Source organism: Scardinius erythrophthalmus (assembly GCF_964197995.2).
Source record: "Scardinius erythrophthalmus genome assembly, chromosome: 11".
Taxonomy (NCBI): Eukaryota; Metazoa; Chordata; class Actinopteri; order Cypriniformes; family Leuciscidae; genus Scardinius; species Scardinius erythrophthalmus.
The window spans coordinates 26335147-26352118 of NC_138231.1; positions in this window are offsets into that span (position 1 = coordinate 26335147).

Below are 16972 nucleotides of genomic sequence, written 5' to 3' on the forward strand. Positions count from 1 at the left end.
TATATATATATATATATATATATATATATATATTAGGGGTGTGCAAAGCAGCCGGTATTTGTATCTGTATTTGTATTTGTTGAGAGGGGAAAAGTATTTGTATTTGTATTTGTATTCGAGTAAAATTCAAAATAGGTGTAAAAATCTATTTATTTTTTTTGCGTTACGCTTCTAATTTACGTTATAGTGTAAGTATTCTTTAATTATATCCATTATAATAATTATGGATATGCAATATTGGTTGATGTTTTTCCATAAATCCAGCAATGAACATGTAACAAGGAACGTCATTGAAAAGAAAATAACATAACAGCCATTACCTACATTAACGTTACTCTGTCAACAGCCTATTGTCTAAATTACTGAGCTAACAGAGCTACTAGTGTTGTCATGGTACCAAAATTTCAGTATTCGGTACCAATACCTGTGAAAATCCACGGTTCTCGGTAACAATTTCGGTACCAAAGTTTAATTTAGATTAAATTTACATATATTAAAGTGTATATCATGGTTACAAAGATGGAAACTGTAGTATTAAAAACACTTTACAATAATATTCCATTTGTTAGATAACATTAGATAAAATGACCTAACAATAAACAATAGTTAGGCTATATACTGTCGCAATTATTCTCCTTGGGGTTCATTTAAAAATACATTTTTAAAATCAAAAGTTAACATTATTTATGTTAACATTATTTAATGCACAATGAATGAAGTGAACAAACATGACCAATCAAGTATTTGTATTAAATAACATTCACAAACATTAATTAATGTTGTAAAAATATTGTTCACACAATGTGTTGATGTTAGATAACGCATTAAGTAACGTTAATGAATGGTATCTTATTGTAGTGTTACCAAACAGGAGATAAAACATGTTTTATTTGACTTGACTGTACTTTTATTTAATCCAAAACTGCATTCATATTTAATTTTAAAAGAGCTTTTTAAGGGGCCGCTCACATATCGCGCCTAAAAACGCGTCGAAAACGCTAGGCGCGCCGCGTTCTCCTTTTTTCCAAAGCGCTCGGGTGGTTGCGCTCCGGAGGCGTCTGTTGTTGCTAAGCTTGGTTCTTGTCACGTGACCTGCGGTGCGCTTGCGGCATTCTGAAAAGTTGAGATGTTTTTATCTCAATGCGGCGCGGACGCGCTTGGAAAAAACGAGCGCGTCGCACCGCGACCGCGTCGCTTCCATTATGAGCGCGCATACCGCGCGGCTACATTTGAAATAACGAACTTGCGCGCGCAAAAGACGCGATATGTGAGCGGCCCCTAAACCTGCTAAGAGTTATCCAGCCAAGAATAAGCCTAGAACTGCTTTTCTGACGGACTGATATTAATGACGGCTTTTTATTTCATTTCTCATCTCCATAAATATATCTAAAGCTAATGCAAGGGCTAGAAATCAATTAATTCTTTGCTGATACTTCCTCGTCATCATGAAGAGCGCAGTTTGCACCGTTTTCTCCTTTCCACAAGCGCTTGCCCTCCCGTGGCGTCTGTCGTTGCTATGCAGCGCGCCGCTCGCTTCTATTATTGCCGCTTTTGATTATTGCTTGCCGCGCGCCTACATTTGAAATCTGCACGCGCAAAAAACGCGCTATGTGAACTACCCCTTATGACAACGTGACATTAGCCTAATCCAAAATATTTCAGCCACCACATCACCACCGCCGGTCGCCATGTCTCATGAGGAAACGCAGCTTTTTGATATAAAGTTTTTCTTGTTCCCGAATACAAATATTTTTTAAAGTATTTGTTCGAAATAAGTATTCGTAAAAAACACATTATTTGTGCTTTCCGAATACCGTATTCGGGTTCGGCTCCACCCCTAATATATATATATATACATACATACATACATATATATATATATATATATATATATATATATATATATATATATATATATATATATATATATATTTATATATTTATTTATTTATTTATTTATTTATTTATTTATTTATTTATTTATTTATTTATTTATTTATTCATTTATTTATTTATTCATTCATTCATTCATTTTTTTTTTATTATTATTATTATTATTATTTTTTTTTATTCAGATTTTATGATACACTCAAAATATTCCACAACAAATCCTTTAAATTTAATGTAAAAGTAAAAATGAAAGTAAGCAGTGTTGGGCTCACGTAACCCTCTCATCAGAATCAAAATGTTTCAACATTTGCGATGTATTTGGATGCTAAACTATTCTTTATTATAGGCTTTGTTCTTCACTCGTGTTCCAATATTGATGGAAAAAATCATCCTCTTCACATGCGCAAAAATTTGCTTGGAAACATCACAGTGGAGCGAGCGGTGCTTACTGTGAATGTACGAATTGTACTACTGACTATTTAGAGCAGTGTAATTTTTATATGTTAGGTTGACTATTTTATTATTGTATTTTATTAAGGCTATAATGAACAGGCTGCGATGTCAAGATTGTAATGCTGGAGTGTGTGTGTGTGTGTGTGTGTGTGTGTGTGTGTGTTCATGTTTTTCTATCCCGGTGGGGACTTTAACCTGAATGCACACAGACTCATGGGGACTCGTGTCACAGTGGGGACCTAAATAGAGGTCCCCATGGGTAAACAAGATTATAAATCATACAGAATGAGTTTTTTTGGAAATGTAAAAATGCAGAAAGTTTTCTGGGATAGGTAGGTTTAGGGGTAGGGTTAGTGTGAGGAGATAGAATACAGTTTGTACAGTATAAAAACCATGAAGTCCATGGAGAGTACCCACAAAGATAGTAAACCGTGTGTGTGTGTGGCGTGGGCGCGATTGAACAGTAGACACATAAAAACATACTCCATCATTATACAGGACGACATTCAAACTGCAAAGTGTTAACTTATATTTGTGTACAGTTGCAATAAAACACAAAATTGTGCTTTTGTAAAATAATTTCAAGCAATCCACCCCCCGAAAGGCGCTAATTTTAAAATGAAACTAAAATGCTCATGGCTGCACGGGCATTCATAACGGTGCACGTCCACGGCGAGGAACGAGCAGAACAGAGTGAACGTTTTTCAGTTAATTCCTACTTCCATAGGAATTAATTTGAAACGCTCGCTCAACCAATATAAATGTCAGTGCGGACGAACATATTTTACTTTAGTTTTTAAGTTAGCGATTAAAAAGCCCCCAGCGGTGTCACACGTCAGTTAACCGGTGGTAAAATATTCTCACCGTCACATACCTAGTATATTTATATATAGATATAATAGGCCTACCTGATTTTGAACACAAGAGGGCAGTATAGCACTATGTTTGACTTTATTTATGTATTGTTTAGACTAAACAACCATTCTGGCAGTTTTTAAACTTAAAATTCATTCTTAAATTGAAAAAAAAAGAATAAAATGTTTAGTTGTGATGTTTGTATACTTTTATATAGAAATAAAATGGTATATAATTACATTTTTAGAAAATTTGAGGCTTTTAGTTTTTCCTTTTTGGACATTACTTTAATCCCTCGCCATAGCAAAACCGTTTGAGATATTTATTATCCGTTCACAATTTAGCATATTTAATGTATTTCCATCATGTTGAAAAAGTTTGGTGGGAATAAAATAAATAATTTAAGAGGAGTGGCTAAAAATTCATAGGCTGATTTTGCAAAAAAATCCACATTCAGACCAAAATATCTGACTTCCTTTTGCTCTGAGCTAATGAATGTAAATTAGAAAGTTGTCCGGCTTGATGAGAACAATATAAAAACATTTTTTTTTTACTGTATTTAAAACTAACCCCCCCACTTTTGTCAAAAGCATGTTGAAAGTGACACACTTCCTGCTGCCAGTTGGTGGCGCTATAACTTTGACTCACAATAGTCACATCCATCTGATCGGCGTCTTACCACGAACACACTGCTGAAGTTTCATCAAGATCAGTTGATGTATGCAGAAGTTATAACACTTCGTGTCTCTCTTTTCTCGCCATAAATTCGTTTCCTCACCACGGCCAAACCGTTCAAGATATCAAAAATCCGTCCGCAATTTAGCATCCTCAATGTCTTTACTTCATGCTGACTGAGTTTGGAGGTGATTGAATGAATTCTCTAGGAGGAGTACATCACATTCCACAGCAAGCGTTTTCCAAACAACCTATAATAGCTGACTTCCTGTTGGGCTGGCGTGAAACTTGTCAGAGGGAAAGTTGTTCGGCCCGACGAAATCTATATGTGTACCGAGTTTCATATTATTTCATGCAAGCGTGTTTGATATATGGACCAAGTTTTCAGACCCTGTTCAAGAGGGCGCTGTTGAGCCCCCCTGCCACGCCCGTTTCTGAAACTTTTCACATGTCTACTGGCTAATAAGTGTTATGTGTCTGTCGAGTTTCATCCAATTTCAATCATGTTAAGAGTCTCAAACGCATCCGAAAAGAATATTAAAACTTGATGCGTTGCCACGGCAACAGTATCTAAGATATCAATAATCCTTTCACAGGTCTACATCTGCCCTGTGTTTACATTATACACATAAAGTTTGAAGCAAATCGGGTAAAATTAAGAGGGTGACTTCAAAGCATTTTGAAAGTGACACACTTCCTGCTGCCAGTTGGTGGCGCTATAACTTTGACTCACAATAGTCACATCCATGTGATCGGCCTCTTACAACGAACACACTGCTGAAGTTTCATCAAGATCAGTTAATGTATGCAGAAGTTATAACACACTTCCTGTGTCCCATTATTCGCCATAAATTCGTTTCCTCGCCACGGCCAAACCGTTCGAGATATCAAAAATCCGTTCGCAAGAATTCATCCTCAATGTCTTGACTTTATTCTCACCGAGTTTGGTGGCGATCGGATGAAATCCCTAGGAGGAGTATTTCACATTCCATTGTATGCGTTTTCCAAACAACGTATAATAACCGACTTCCTGTTGGGCTTTTGTAAAACTTAGAGCACGAAAGTTGTTCGGCCCGATGAGATCTATATGTGTACTGAGTTTCATATTATTACATGCAAGCGTGTTTGATTTATGGACCAAGTTTTCGGACCCCATTCCAGGGGGCGCTGTCGAGCCCCCCTGCCACGCCCCAGTACCAGCTTCAGCCCGGCCCTGATGGCCGCAGGTTCTGACGTGTGTGCAAAATTTCAAGAGTTTTTGAGCATGTTAAGGGCCCCAAAAGTGGCAAAAAGGCAAAAAAAAAAATAATGAAGAAAAAAAAAAAAAAAAAAAAAAAAAATCCTTACGGAAACAATAGGGCCTTCGCCCTTTCAGGGCTTGGGCCCTAATAATCCTAACGAAAACAATAGGGCTCTGCGCCCTTTCAGGGCTTGGGCCCTAATAATAATCCTAACGAAAACAATAGGGCCTTCGCCCTTTCAGGGCTTGGGCCCTAATAATCCTACCGGAAACAATAGGGCCTTCGCCCTTTCAGGGCTTGGGCCCTAATAAATATATATATAAATATAGCTGCGAGCAGCGATTGCGGGCCCAAGCCGGTGGCACCGCCAACCTGGTGCCTTTAGTACACTAAAGGCACCGGGGTGGCGGTGTCACCGGCTTGGGCCCTCCATCGCTGCTCGCAGCTATATTATATATATATATATATATATATATATATATATATATATATATATATATATATATATATATATATATATCAGACAAGTAATATTCTTTGTCTTGTCACTTAAAAAAAAAAAAAAAAATATATATATATATATATATATATAATTACCTTTTTTTGGATGCTAAACTATTGTTTATTATATGCTTTGTACTTCACTCACGTTCCAATATCGAAGGGAAAAATGATCCTCTTCACATGCGCAAAAATGTCCTTGGAAAATTCACAGTGGAGCGGTGCATACTGTGATTGTACGAATTGTACTACTGACTATTTAGAGCAGTGTAATCTTTATATGTTAGGTTGACCATTTTATTATTATATTTTATTAAGTCTATAATGAACAGGCTGCAATGTCAAGATTGCAATGCTAGTGTGTGTGTGCGTGTGTGTGTGTGTGTGTGTGTGTGTGTGTGTGTGTGTGTGTGTGTGTGTGTTCATGTTTTTCTGTCCCGGTGGGGACTTTAACCTGAATGCACACAGACTCATGGGGACTCGTATCACAGTGGGGACCTAAATAGAGGTCCCCATGGGTAAACAAGCTTCATTCAGAATGAGTTTTTTTGGAAATGTAAAAATGCAGAAAGTTTTCAGTGATGGGTAGGTTTAGGGGTAGGGTTAGTGTAAGGAGATAAAATATACAGTTTGTACAGTATAAAAATCATTAAATCTATGGAGAGTCCCCACAAAGATAGTAAACCGTGTGTGTGTGGGTGGGTGTGTGTTGGTGGCGTGGGCGCGTTTGAACAGTGGACACATAAAAACATACTCCGTCATTATACAGGACGACATTCAAACTGCAAAGTGTTAACTTATATTTGTGTACAGTCGCAATAAAACACAACATTGTGCTTTTGTAAAATAATTTCAAGCAATCAACCCCCGAAAGGCGCTAATTTTAAAATTAAACTAAAATGCTCATGGCTGCACGGGCATTCATAACGGTGCACATCCACGGCGAGGAACGAGCAGAACAGAGTGAACGTTTTTCAGTTAATTCCTACTTCCATAGGAATTAATTTGAAACGCTCGCTTAACCACTATCAATGTCAGTGTGGACGAACATATTTTACTTTCGTTTTTAAGTTGGCGATTCAAAAGCCCCCAGCGGTGTCACATGTCGATTAACCGGTGGTAAAATATTCTCACCGTCACATACCTAGTATATTTTTAAGTAGATACAATAGGCCTACCTGATTTTGAACACAAGAGGGCAGTATAGCCCTATGTATGACTTGACTTTTATGGGACTAAATAGTACAATTACTATTTTTAAACTTATAAATATTTATTAAATTGAAAAAAAAAGAATAAAATGGGTTTAGTTGTGATATTTTTATACTTTTATATAGAAATAAATGGTGTTTAATTACATTTTTAGAAGATGAGGCTTTAAGTGTTACTTTACTTTAGTCCCTCACTATAGCAAAACCGTTTGAGATGTTTAATATCCGTTCACAATTTAGCATCTTTAATGTATCTTTATCATTTTGAAAAAGTTTGGTGTGAATAAAATAAACCAGTTAGGAAGAGTAGCTAAAAACTCAGAGTCTGAAATATCCAAAAAATCCACATTCAAACCAAAATATCTGACTTCCTTTTGCTCTGAGCTAATAACTGTAAATTAGAAAGTTGTCCGGCTCGGTGAGACCAATATATATACTGATTTTTGTAACTGTTGGTAAAACTAACCCACCCACTTTTGTCAAACGCATGTTGAAAGTGACAAACTTCCTGCTGCCAGTTGGTGGCGCTATAACTTTGACTCACGATAGTTACATCCATCTGATCTGCCTCTTACCACGAACACACTGCTAAAGTTTCATCAAGATCAGTTAATGTATGCAGAAGTTATAACACTTCGTCTCCTCTCTTTTCTCGCCATAAATTTGTTTCCTCGCCACGGCCAAACCGTTCGAGATATCAAAAATCCGTCCGCAATTTAGCATTCTCAATGTCTTGACTTCATGCTGACTGAGTTTGGAGGTGATTGAATGAATTCTCTAGGAGGAGTACATCACATTCCACAGCAAGCGTTTTCCAAACAACCCATAATAGCCGACTTCCTGTTGGGCTGGCGTGAAACTTGACAGAGGGAAAGTTGTTCAGCCCGATGAAATCTATATGTGTACCGAGTTTCATATTAATTCATGCAAGCGTGTTTGATATATGAACCAAGTTTTCAGACCCTGTTCAAGAGGGCGCTGTTGAGCCCCCCTGCCACGCCCGTTTCTGAAACTTTTCACATGTCTACTGGCTAATAAGTGTTATGTGTCTGTCGAGTTTCATCCAATTTCAAGCATGCTAAGAGTTTCAAACGCATCCGAAAAGAATATTAAAATTTGATGCGTTGCCACGGCAACAGTATCTAAGATATCAATAATCCTTTCACAGGTCTACATCTGCCGTGTGTTTACATTATACACATAAAGTTTGAAGCAAATCGGGTAAAAGTAAGAGGGTGACTTCAAAGCATTTTGAAAGTGACACACTTCCTGCTGCCAGTTGGTGGCGCTATAACTTTGACTCACAATAGTCACATCCATGTGATCGGCCTCTTACAACGAATACACTGCTGAAGTTTCATCAAGATCTGTCAATGTATGCAGAAGTTATAACACACTTCCTGTGTCCCATTATTCGCCATAAATTAGTTTCCTCGCCACGGCCAAACCGTTCGAGATATCAAAAATCTGTTCGCAAGAATTCATCCTCAATGTCTTGACTTTATTCTCACCGAGTTTGGTGGCGATCGGATGAAATCCCTAGGAGGAGTATTTCACATTCCATTGTATGCGTTTTCCAAACAACGTATAATAACCGACTTCCTGTTGGGCTTTTGTAAAACTTAGAGCACGAAAGTTGTTCGGCCCGATGAGATCTATATGTGTACTGAGTTTCATATTATTACATGCAAGCGTGTTTGATTTATGGACCAAGTTTTCGGACCCCATTCCAGGGGGCGCCGTCGAGCCCCCCTGCCACGCACCGGTACCAGCTTCAGCCCGGCCCTGATGGCCGCGGGTTCTGACGTGTGTGCAAAATTTCAAGAGTTTTTGAGCATGTTAAGGGCCCCAAAAGTGTCAAAAAGGCAAAAAAAAAAATAATGAAGAAAAAAAAAAATAATCCTTACGGAAACAATAGGGCCTTCGCCCTTTCAGGGCTTGGGCCCTAAATATAGCTGCGAGCAGCGATTGCGGGCCCAAGCCGGTGGCACCGCCACCCTGGTGCCTTTAGTTACAGTAAAGGCACCGGGGTGGCGGTGTCACCGGCTTGGGCCCTCCATCGCTGCTCGCAGCTATATTTATATATATATATATATATATATATATTTATATATACGGTATATATATATATATATATATATATATATATATATATATATATATATATATATATATATATATATATATATACACACACACTTCAAAAAATAAATAAAGGTATACAAAAAGCTATATTTATATATATATATATATATATATATATATACACACACACTTTAAAGGAGAACTTGGTAGCTTTTTTAACTTAATAAAACTGTCTAGAAATCATTTGGATGATTAAACAACCTGTTCTGGTGATATTGGTGACTTTCCCTGCTCCCCCCAGCGTTCCCAGGCGGAAAACCAACCTTGCAACTTGTTCACTACCGTCCCGGCAAGATAGAAATTGGAAGTCTCGTGAGAAGCGAAAGCGAGAACGAGAACGAGCGCGAAACACAAATCGCTTTACGGCAATTCGACATAAACACACACGCATGTATGATGTATTACCAGATTACCCACCTCGATAGACATAGCTCCACGCGATACAGTTGGCTTGCTCCGATCAAAACAAACGCACATGAGCAGCGGTAGAGAAGGGGAGGAGGCCGCCGCAAGTGAGTTTTTTACGACTGTGTTGTGAAATATACGCCCCCCCACAGCTGTAGGGGGAGCTCGTGGGGAAAACATGCGACAACAAAAGGGAAAATCAGCGAAGAAGTGACTAGAGTTCGCTAGAGTTGCCGAGTTCTCCTTTAAAAAAAATATATATATGTATATATATATATATATATATATATATATATATATATATATTTATATATATATAATTACATTTTTTGGATGTTAAACATTTGTGTATTAAAGGCTTTGTACTTCACTCACGTTCCACTATTGAAGGGAAAAATGATCCTCTTCACATGCGCAAAAATGTGCTTGGAAACATCACAGTGGAGCGGTGATTACTGTGAATAGTATGAATTGTACTACTGACTATTTAAACAGAGCAGTGTAATTTTTATATGTTAGGTTGACTATTTTATTATTATATTTTATTAAGGCTATAATGAACAGACTGCGATGTCAAGACTGCAATGCTGGAGTGTGTGTGTGTGTGTGTGTGTGTGTGTGTGTGTGTGTGTGTGTGTGTTCATGTTTTTCTATCCCGGTGGGGACTTCAACCTGAATGCACACAGACTCCTGGGGACTCGTGTCACAGTGGGGACCTAAATAGAGGTCCCCATGGGTAAACAAGCTTATAAACCATACAGAATGAGTTTTTTTGGATATGTAAAAATGCAGAAAGTTTTCTTTGATGGGTAGGTTTAGGGGTAGGGTTGGTGTTAGGAGATAGAATATACAGTTTGTACAGTATAAAAACCATTAAGTCTATGGAGAGTCCCCACAAAGATAGTAAACCGTGTGTGGCGTGGGCGCGATTGAACAGTGGACATAAAAAAACATACTCCGTCATTATAAAGGACGACATTCAAACTGCAAAGTTTTAACTTATATTTGTGTACAGTCACAATAAAACACAACATTGAGCTTTTGTAAAATAATTTCAAGCAATCCACCCCCCGAAAGGCGCTAATTTTAAAATTAAACTAAAATGTTCACGGCTGCACGGGCATTCATAACGGTGCGCGTCCACGGCGAGAAACGAGCAGAACAGAGTGAACGTTTTTCAGTTAATTCCTACTTCCATAGGAATTCATTTGAAACGCTCGCTCAACCACTATCAATGTCAGTGCGGACGAACATATATTACTTTCCTTTTTAAGTTAGCGATTCGAAAGCCCCCAGCGGTGTCACACGTCGATTAACCGGTGGTAAAATATTCTCACCGTCACATACCTAGTATATTTTTATTTAGATAGAATAGGCCTACCTGATTTTGAACACAAGAGGGCAGTATAGCCCTATGTATGACTTGACATTTATGGGACTAAAGAGTACAATTGCTATTTTTAAACGTATAAGTAATTCTTAAATTGAAAAAGAAAAAAGAATAAAATGGGTTTAGTTGTGATATTTGTATACTTTTATATAGAAATAAATGGTGTATAATTACATTATTAGAAGATGAGGCTTTTAGCGGTTCCTTTTTGTACATTACTTTAATCCCTCACTATATCAAAACTGTTTGAAATATTTAATATCCGTTCACAATTTAGCATCTTTAATGTATTTTCAGGGCCGGCGCTAGCCATTTGGGTGCCCTAAGCACAAATGCTTGGTGGTGCCCCCCCCCCCCACCCACCCACCAAGGGAATAACAACCATTCAGAATTTCTTAGTTAAGTTCTCTTTATACTTCCAAAATAACTGCTGCAAATAAATAATTTTACATTAACAATGGCACCAAACATGAAAAGAAATAAATAATATAAAGGTTAAAATTATAAATACCAAATACCACCACAATTACTAAAAACACAGATTTGGAACTGAACAATGTAAACACAGAAAGTTAAAAGTGCAAAGGTCAGGCACAATATAATAATTCTGTACATAATTTGACAACTCTGTGAATATGAAAATATACAAACACTGAGATTGTGTTTTTTTTTTTGTTTTTCTTATTCTAATTGCAGTTTCAAAGTTTAAAAAAATATATATATATATATTAGCCATGCAGGACTAAAGCCCCGGATCTTTTGCACTACTATAGCGACGCCCCTGGACATGCATAGGCGTAATTTGCGGGTAGGACATGTCCCCACCACTTTTGAAACATCTCGCGGCACGAATGTACCAATACAAACAAACAAAACATCTCCAGTTAACCAGCAGAGCATTCATTTAATTCGTTTTTTAAATAAGAGTCGATCTAGCGCTGAAATGTGTTGTTTTTTTAAATCAACTGATCAAAGTGCTCGTTGCCGAGCGATCAGTGGCGCGGATACTATGTTTGTTTCTGGCTCGCGCACAGCCTTCACTCAGACGCGCGTTTCAATCCGTTGTGGAGAGACTCTCTATTCGCTCCGGTACAATTAGAAAACAAAAAGCACAAAAAGTGTCCCTGCCTGATATACAACCACTAAAAAACATAATCGGTTTTGATGAGAAAAAAAAAAAAAAACTATATGAGTGCGGATTAGAACTCAGAACCTCTGACACGCTTGGCAAAAATTCTACCACTGGACCACTTAAATACACACATAGCTTTCGTCGGATCAACATATAATAGGCCTCATTGAACGACCACTTAAACCCAATATTAACATGCTTTAGACATATTTTATTTGTTATTTATACTAGTACCCTATTGTGATGATTTTTCACGATCCAGATTTTTTGGTGCCCCCCCAAGCACTTGGTGCCCTACGCGCAGTGCGTGATGTGCGTGTGCGGAGCGCCGGCCCTGTGTATTTTCATTGTGTTGAAAAAGTTTGGTGTGAAAAAAATAAACCAGTTAGGAGTGGCTAAAAACTCAGAGTCTGAAATATCCCAAAAATCCACATTCAGACCGAAATATCTGACTTTCTGTTGGTCGGAGCTAATTACTTTAAATTAGAAAGTTGTCCGGCTCGATGAGACCAATGTACGTACTGATTTTTGTTACTGTATATACAACTACCCCCCCCACTTTTGTCAAAAGCATTTTGAAAGTGACACACTTCCTGCTACCAGTTGGTGGCGCTATAACTTTGACTCACAATAGTTACATCCATCTGATCGGCCTCTTACCACGAACACATTGGTGAAGTTCCATCAAGATCAGTTAATGTGTGCAGAAGTTATAACACTTCGTGTTTCTCTTTTCTCGCCATAAATTCGTGTCCTCGCCACAGCCAAACCGTTCGAGATATCAAAAATCCGTCCGCAATTTAGCATCCTCAATGTCTTGACTTCACGCTGACCGAGTTTGGAGGCGATTGGATGAATTATCTAGGATGAGTACATCAAATTCCACAGCATGCGTTTTTCAAACAACCCATAATAGCCGACTTCCTGTTGGGCGGAGCTAATAACTTAGAGTGCGGAAGTTGTTCGGCCCGATGAGATCTATATGCAGGGCCGGAGTGGGGCCACTTTTCAGCCCTGGAGTTCAGGCCCAAGACCGGCCCACTTTTTCCATGGTGGAATTCCAAATTAGCACTTTTTCCAATTTGGATAAATGAAGCAACAGTTCAGCTGAATGAATGAATGAATGAATGAGGCATTTATATAGCGCTTTCATATGTACTACTGTACACCCAAAGCGCTTTACAATCATATCAGGGGTCTCTCCTCAACCACCACCAGTGTGCAGCATCCACTTGGATGATATTACTATTGCTATTACTATTGTGTAGTTTGTATTAATACTATAGTTCAAGAAATAATGTAAAGGTTAAATAATAATTCACTTAAACATTATAAGAAGCAATTGCGACTTTATATCACACAATTCTGACTATATCTTGCAATTCTAAATTTCTGACTTTAAAAAGAAGCAATTGCAACTTTATTTCACGCAGTTCTGACTTTATATCTTGCAATTTCTGACTATAAGAAGCAATTGCGACTTTAATTCACACAATTCTGACTTTATAACACGCAATTGCGACTTTATATCTCACAATTTTGACCATCTCGCAATGCTGACTTTATAACACGCAATTGCAACTTTATTTCAGGCAATTCTGATTTTATATCTCGCAATTCTGACTTTATAACACGCAAGCGACTTAATATCACGCAATTCTGACCATCTCGCAAAGCTAACTTTATAACACGCAATTGCAACTTTATTTCAGGCAATTCTGACTTTATATCTCGCAATTCTGACTTTATAACACGCAATTGAGACTTTATTTCACGCAATTCTGATGTATTCCGAGATGTAAACTCGCAATTGTGAGATAAAAAGTCGCAATTATCTTTTAAAATGTTTTATTCTGTGGCGGAAACAAGCTTCCATACCTCCTGGCCTCTTCCTCCCATCCATCCTCCCTGACGCGTACCGTTACGGTAGGGCCGGCCCAGCTATCGGTAGGCGCCGGCGATGCCGCGGGCCTGCGGCCGCAGTAGCCTACCTAAAAACGTTTTGGAAAAGACTGGCTGTGGACCCAACCAACTCTGTAGTAGGGGAGGGGAGAACTCCCTCACATGGTACAACCCATGCAGAGACTGCGCGCTGCAGTATCAGAAGGCGGAACGTGTAGTGTTACTAACGTGACATTGAAATGTGAAGAAAAAAAAAAAAAAAAAAAAAAAAATCCTCGACCGGCCCAAAAGTGAAGCGGCCCACCGGGAATTCTCCCGATTCTCCCGATTACCCAATCCGGGCCTGTCTATATGTGTACCGAGTTTCATATTAATTCATGCAAGCGTGTTTGATATATGGACCAAGTTTTCAGACCGTATTCAAGGGGGCGCTGTTGAGCCCCCCTGCCACGCCCGGGTACCAGCTTCAGCCTGGCCCTGATGACCGTGGGTTCTGACCTGTGTGAAAAGTTTCAAGAGTTTTTGAGCACGTTAAGGGCCCCAAAAGCCCCTGAAACCTTGAAAAACAAAGATTAAATGGAACAGACAAATCCCCCCCACCCCCTCCACACACACACACACACACACACACACACACACACACACACAGAGAGAGAGAGAAAATTCTCCAGAAAATCCACATTCAAACCAAAATATCTGACTTCCTGTTGGTCTGAGCTAATGACAATAAATTAGAAAGTTGTCCGGTCTGATGAGAACAATATACATACCAAGTTTTGTGATTCTAGGAAAAACTAAGCCCCCATTTTTGGCTAAAGGTGGCGCTACTGAGCCATTCCACCACGCCCGTTTCTGAAACTTTGCACATGTCTACTGGATAATAAATGTGATGTGTCTGTCAAGTTTCATGCAATTTCAAGTATGTTAAGAGTCTCAAAAGCTTAAAAAAAGAATATTAAAGTTTGAAGCATTGCCACGGCAACAGTATCTAAGATATCAATAATCCTTTCACAGGTCTACATCTGCCGTGTGTCTACATTATACACATAAAGTTTGAAGCAAATCGGGTAAAAATAAGAGAGTGATTTCAAAGCATTTTGAAAGTGACAAACTTCCTGCTGCCAGTTGGTGGCGCTATAACTTTGACTCACAATAGTCACATCCATGTCATCGGCCTCTTAAAACGAACACACTGCTGAAGTTTCATCAAGATCAGTTAATGTATGCAGAAGTTATAACACACTTCCTGTTTCCATTATTCGCCATAAATTCGTTTCCTCACCACGGCCAAACCGTTCGAGATATCAAAAATCCGTTCGCAATTTAGCATCCTCAATGTCTTGACTTCATGCTGACCGAGTTTGGAGGTGAATGGATGAATTCCCTAGGAGGAGTACATCAAATTCCACAGCATGCGTTTCCAAACAACCCATAAAAGCCGACTTCCTGTTGGGCTGGCGTAAAAAGTAAAAGTACGAAAGTTGTTCGGCCCGATGAGATCTATATGTGTACTGAGTTTCCTATTATTACATGCAAGCGTGTCTGATTTATGGACCAAGTTTTCGGACCTCGTTCAAGGGGGCGCTGTTGAGCCCCCCTGCCACGCCCGGGTACCAGCTTCAGCTCAGCCCTGATGGCCGCGGGTTCTGACCCGTGTGCAAAGTTTCAAGAGTTTTCGAGCATGTTAAGGGCCCCAAAAGTGCCCGAAAGGTTGACAAAAAAATAATAATAATAAAATATAGCTGCGAGCAGCGATTACGGGCCCAAGCCGGTGGCACCGCAACCCCGGTGCCTTTAGTTACCTAAAGGCACCGGGGTGGCGGTACCGCTGGCTTTGGCCCTCCATCGCTGCTCGCAGCTATATATATATATATATATATATATATATATATATATATATATATATATATATATATATATATATATTATTGTTCAAAAGTTTGGGGTCAGTAAGATTTTTAATGTTTTTAGGAGAAGTCTCTTCTGCTCACCAAGGCTGCATTTATTGATTAAAAATACAAACAAAAACAGTAATATTGTGAAATATTATTCCAATTTAAAACAGCTGTTTTCAATTTTTAAATATTTTACATAGTAATTCATTTCTGTGATCAAAGTTGAGTTTTCAGCATCATTACTCCAGTCTTCAGTGTCACATGATCCTTCAGAAATCATACTAATATGATGATTTATGCTCAATAAATATTCATTATTATTTTCAATGTTGAAAACAGTTGTGTACAGATTTTTTTTTTTCAAAATGCTTTGATGAATGTAAAGTTCAAAAGAACAGCATATATTTCAAATATATATATATTTTTAACATTATAAATGTCTTTACTGTAACTGTTGATCAGTTTAACTCATCCTTCATAAATAAAAGTACTGATTTATTTTATTTATTTCCCCAAAAAATAAAATTTTAATTATTACTAACCCAAAACTTTTGAGCGGTAGTGTTTAACGTTACAAAAGCTTTAGATTTCAGATAAATGCTGTTCTTTTGAACTTTCTATTCATCAAAGACTGTACACAACTGTTTTCGACATTTAAAATAATAATGAATGTTTCTTGAGTATCAATCATCATATTAGAATAATTTCTGAAGGATCATGTGACAGTGACGACTGGAGTAATGATGCTGAAAACTCAGCTTTGATCACAGGAATAAATAACAGTTTAAAATATATTAAAATAGAAAGCAGCTGTTTTAAATTAGAATAATATTTTACAATATTACTGTTTTTGTTTGTATTTTTAATCAAATAAATGCAGCCTTGGTGAGCAGAAGAAACTTCTCTGTTATGTGCGCGCCACAGACTGCACGCACGTCCGCTTAGAGTTCCGCCTTTTGCCTTCCGTCAATATTACGTTATTAGAAAAATATTTTTTTAGAGAATCGATTTTTTGACATTTGTGAATCGATTCAGAATCGTCCACGTCCGCATCGCGATGCATCTAAGAATAAATTTTTTCTCCCACCCCTAGATTTCATACAACAGGTTAATAAACAGTTACAATTAAGTCACTTACATTTTAGATGCAATGTTGACTGTTTTTGTTCTGTTTCAGCAGCGAAAATAGTTAAACAAAGATCACGGCAGAACCATCACGCATCACGTGTTTTCTCATAACTGAACGATTCAGCATTTTTAACGAATCGGTTGACTCA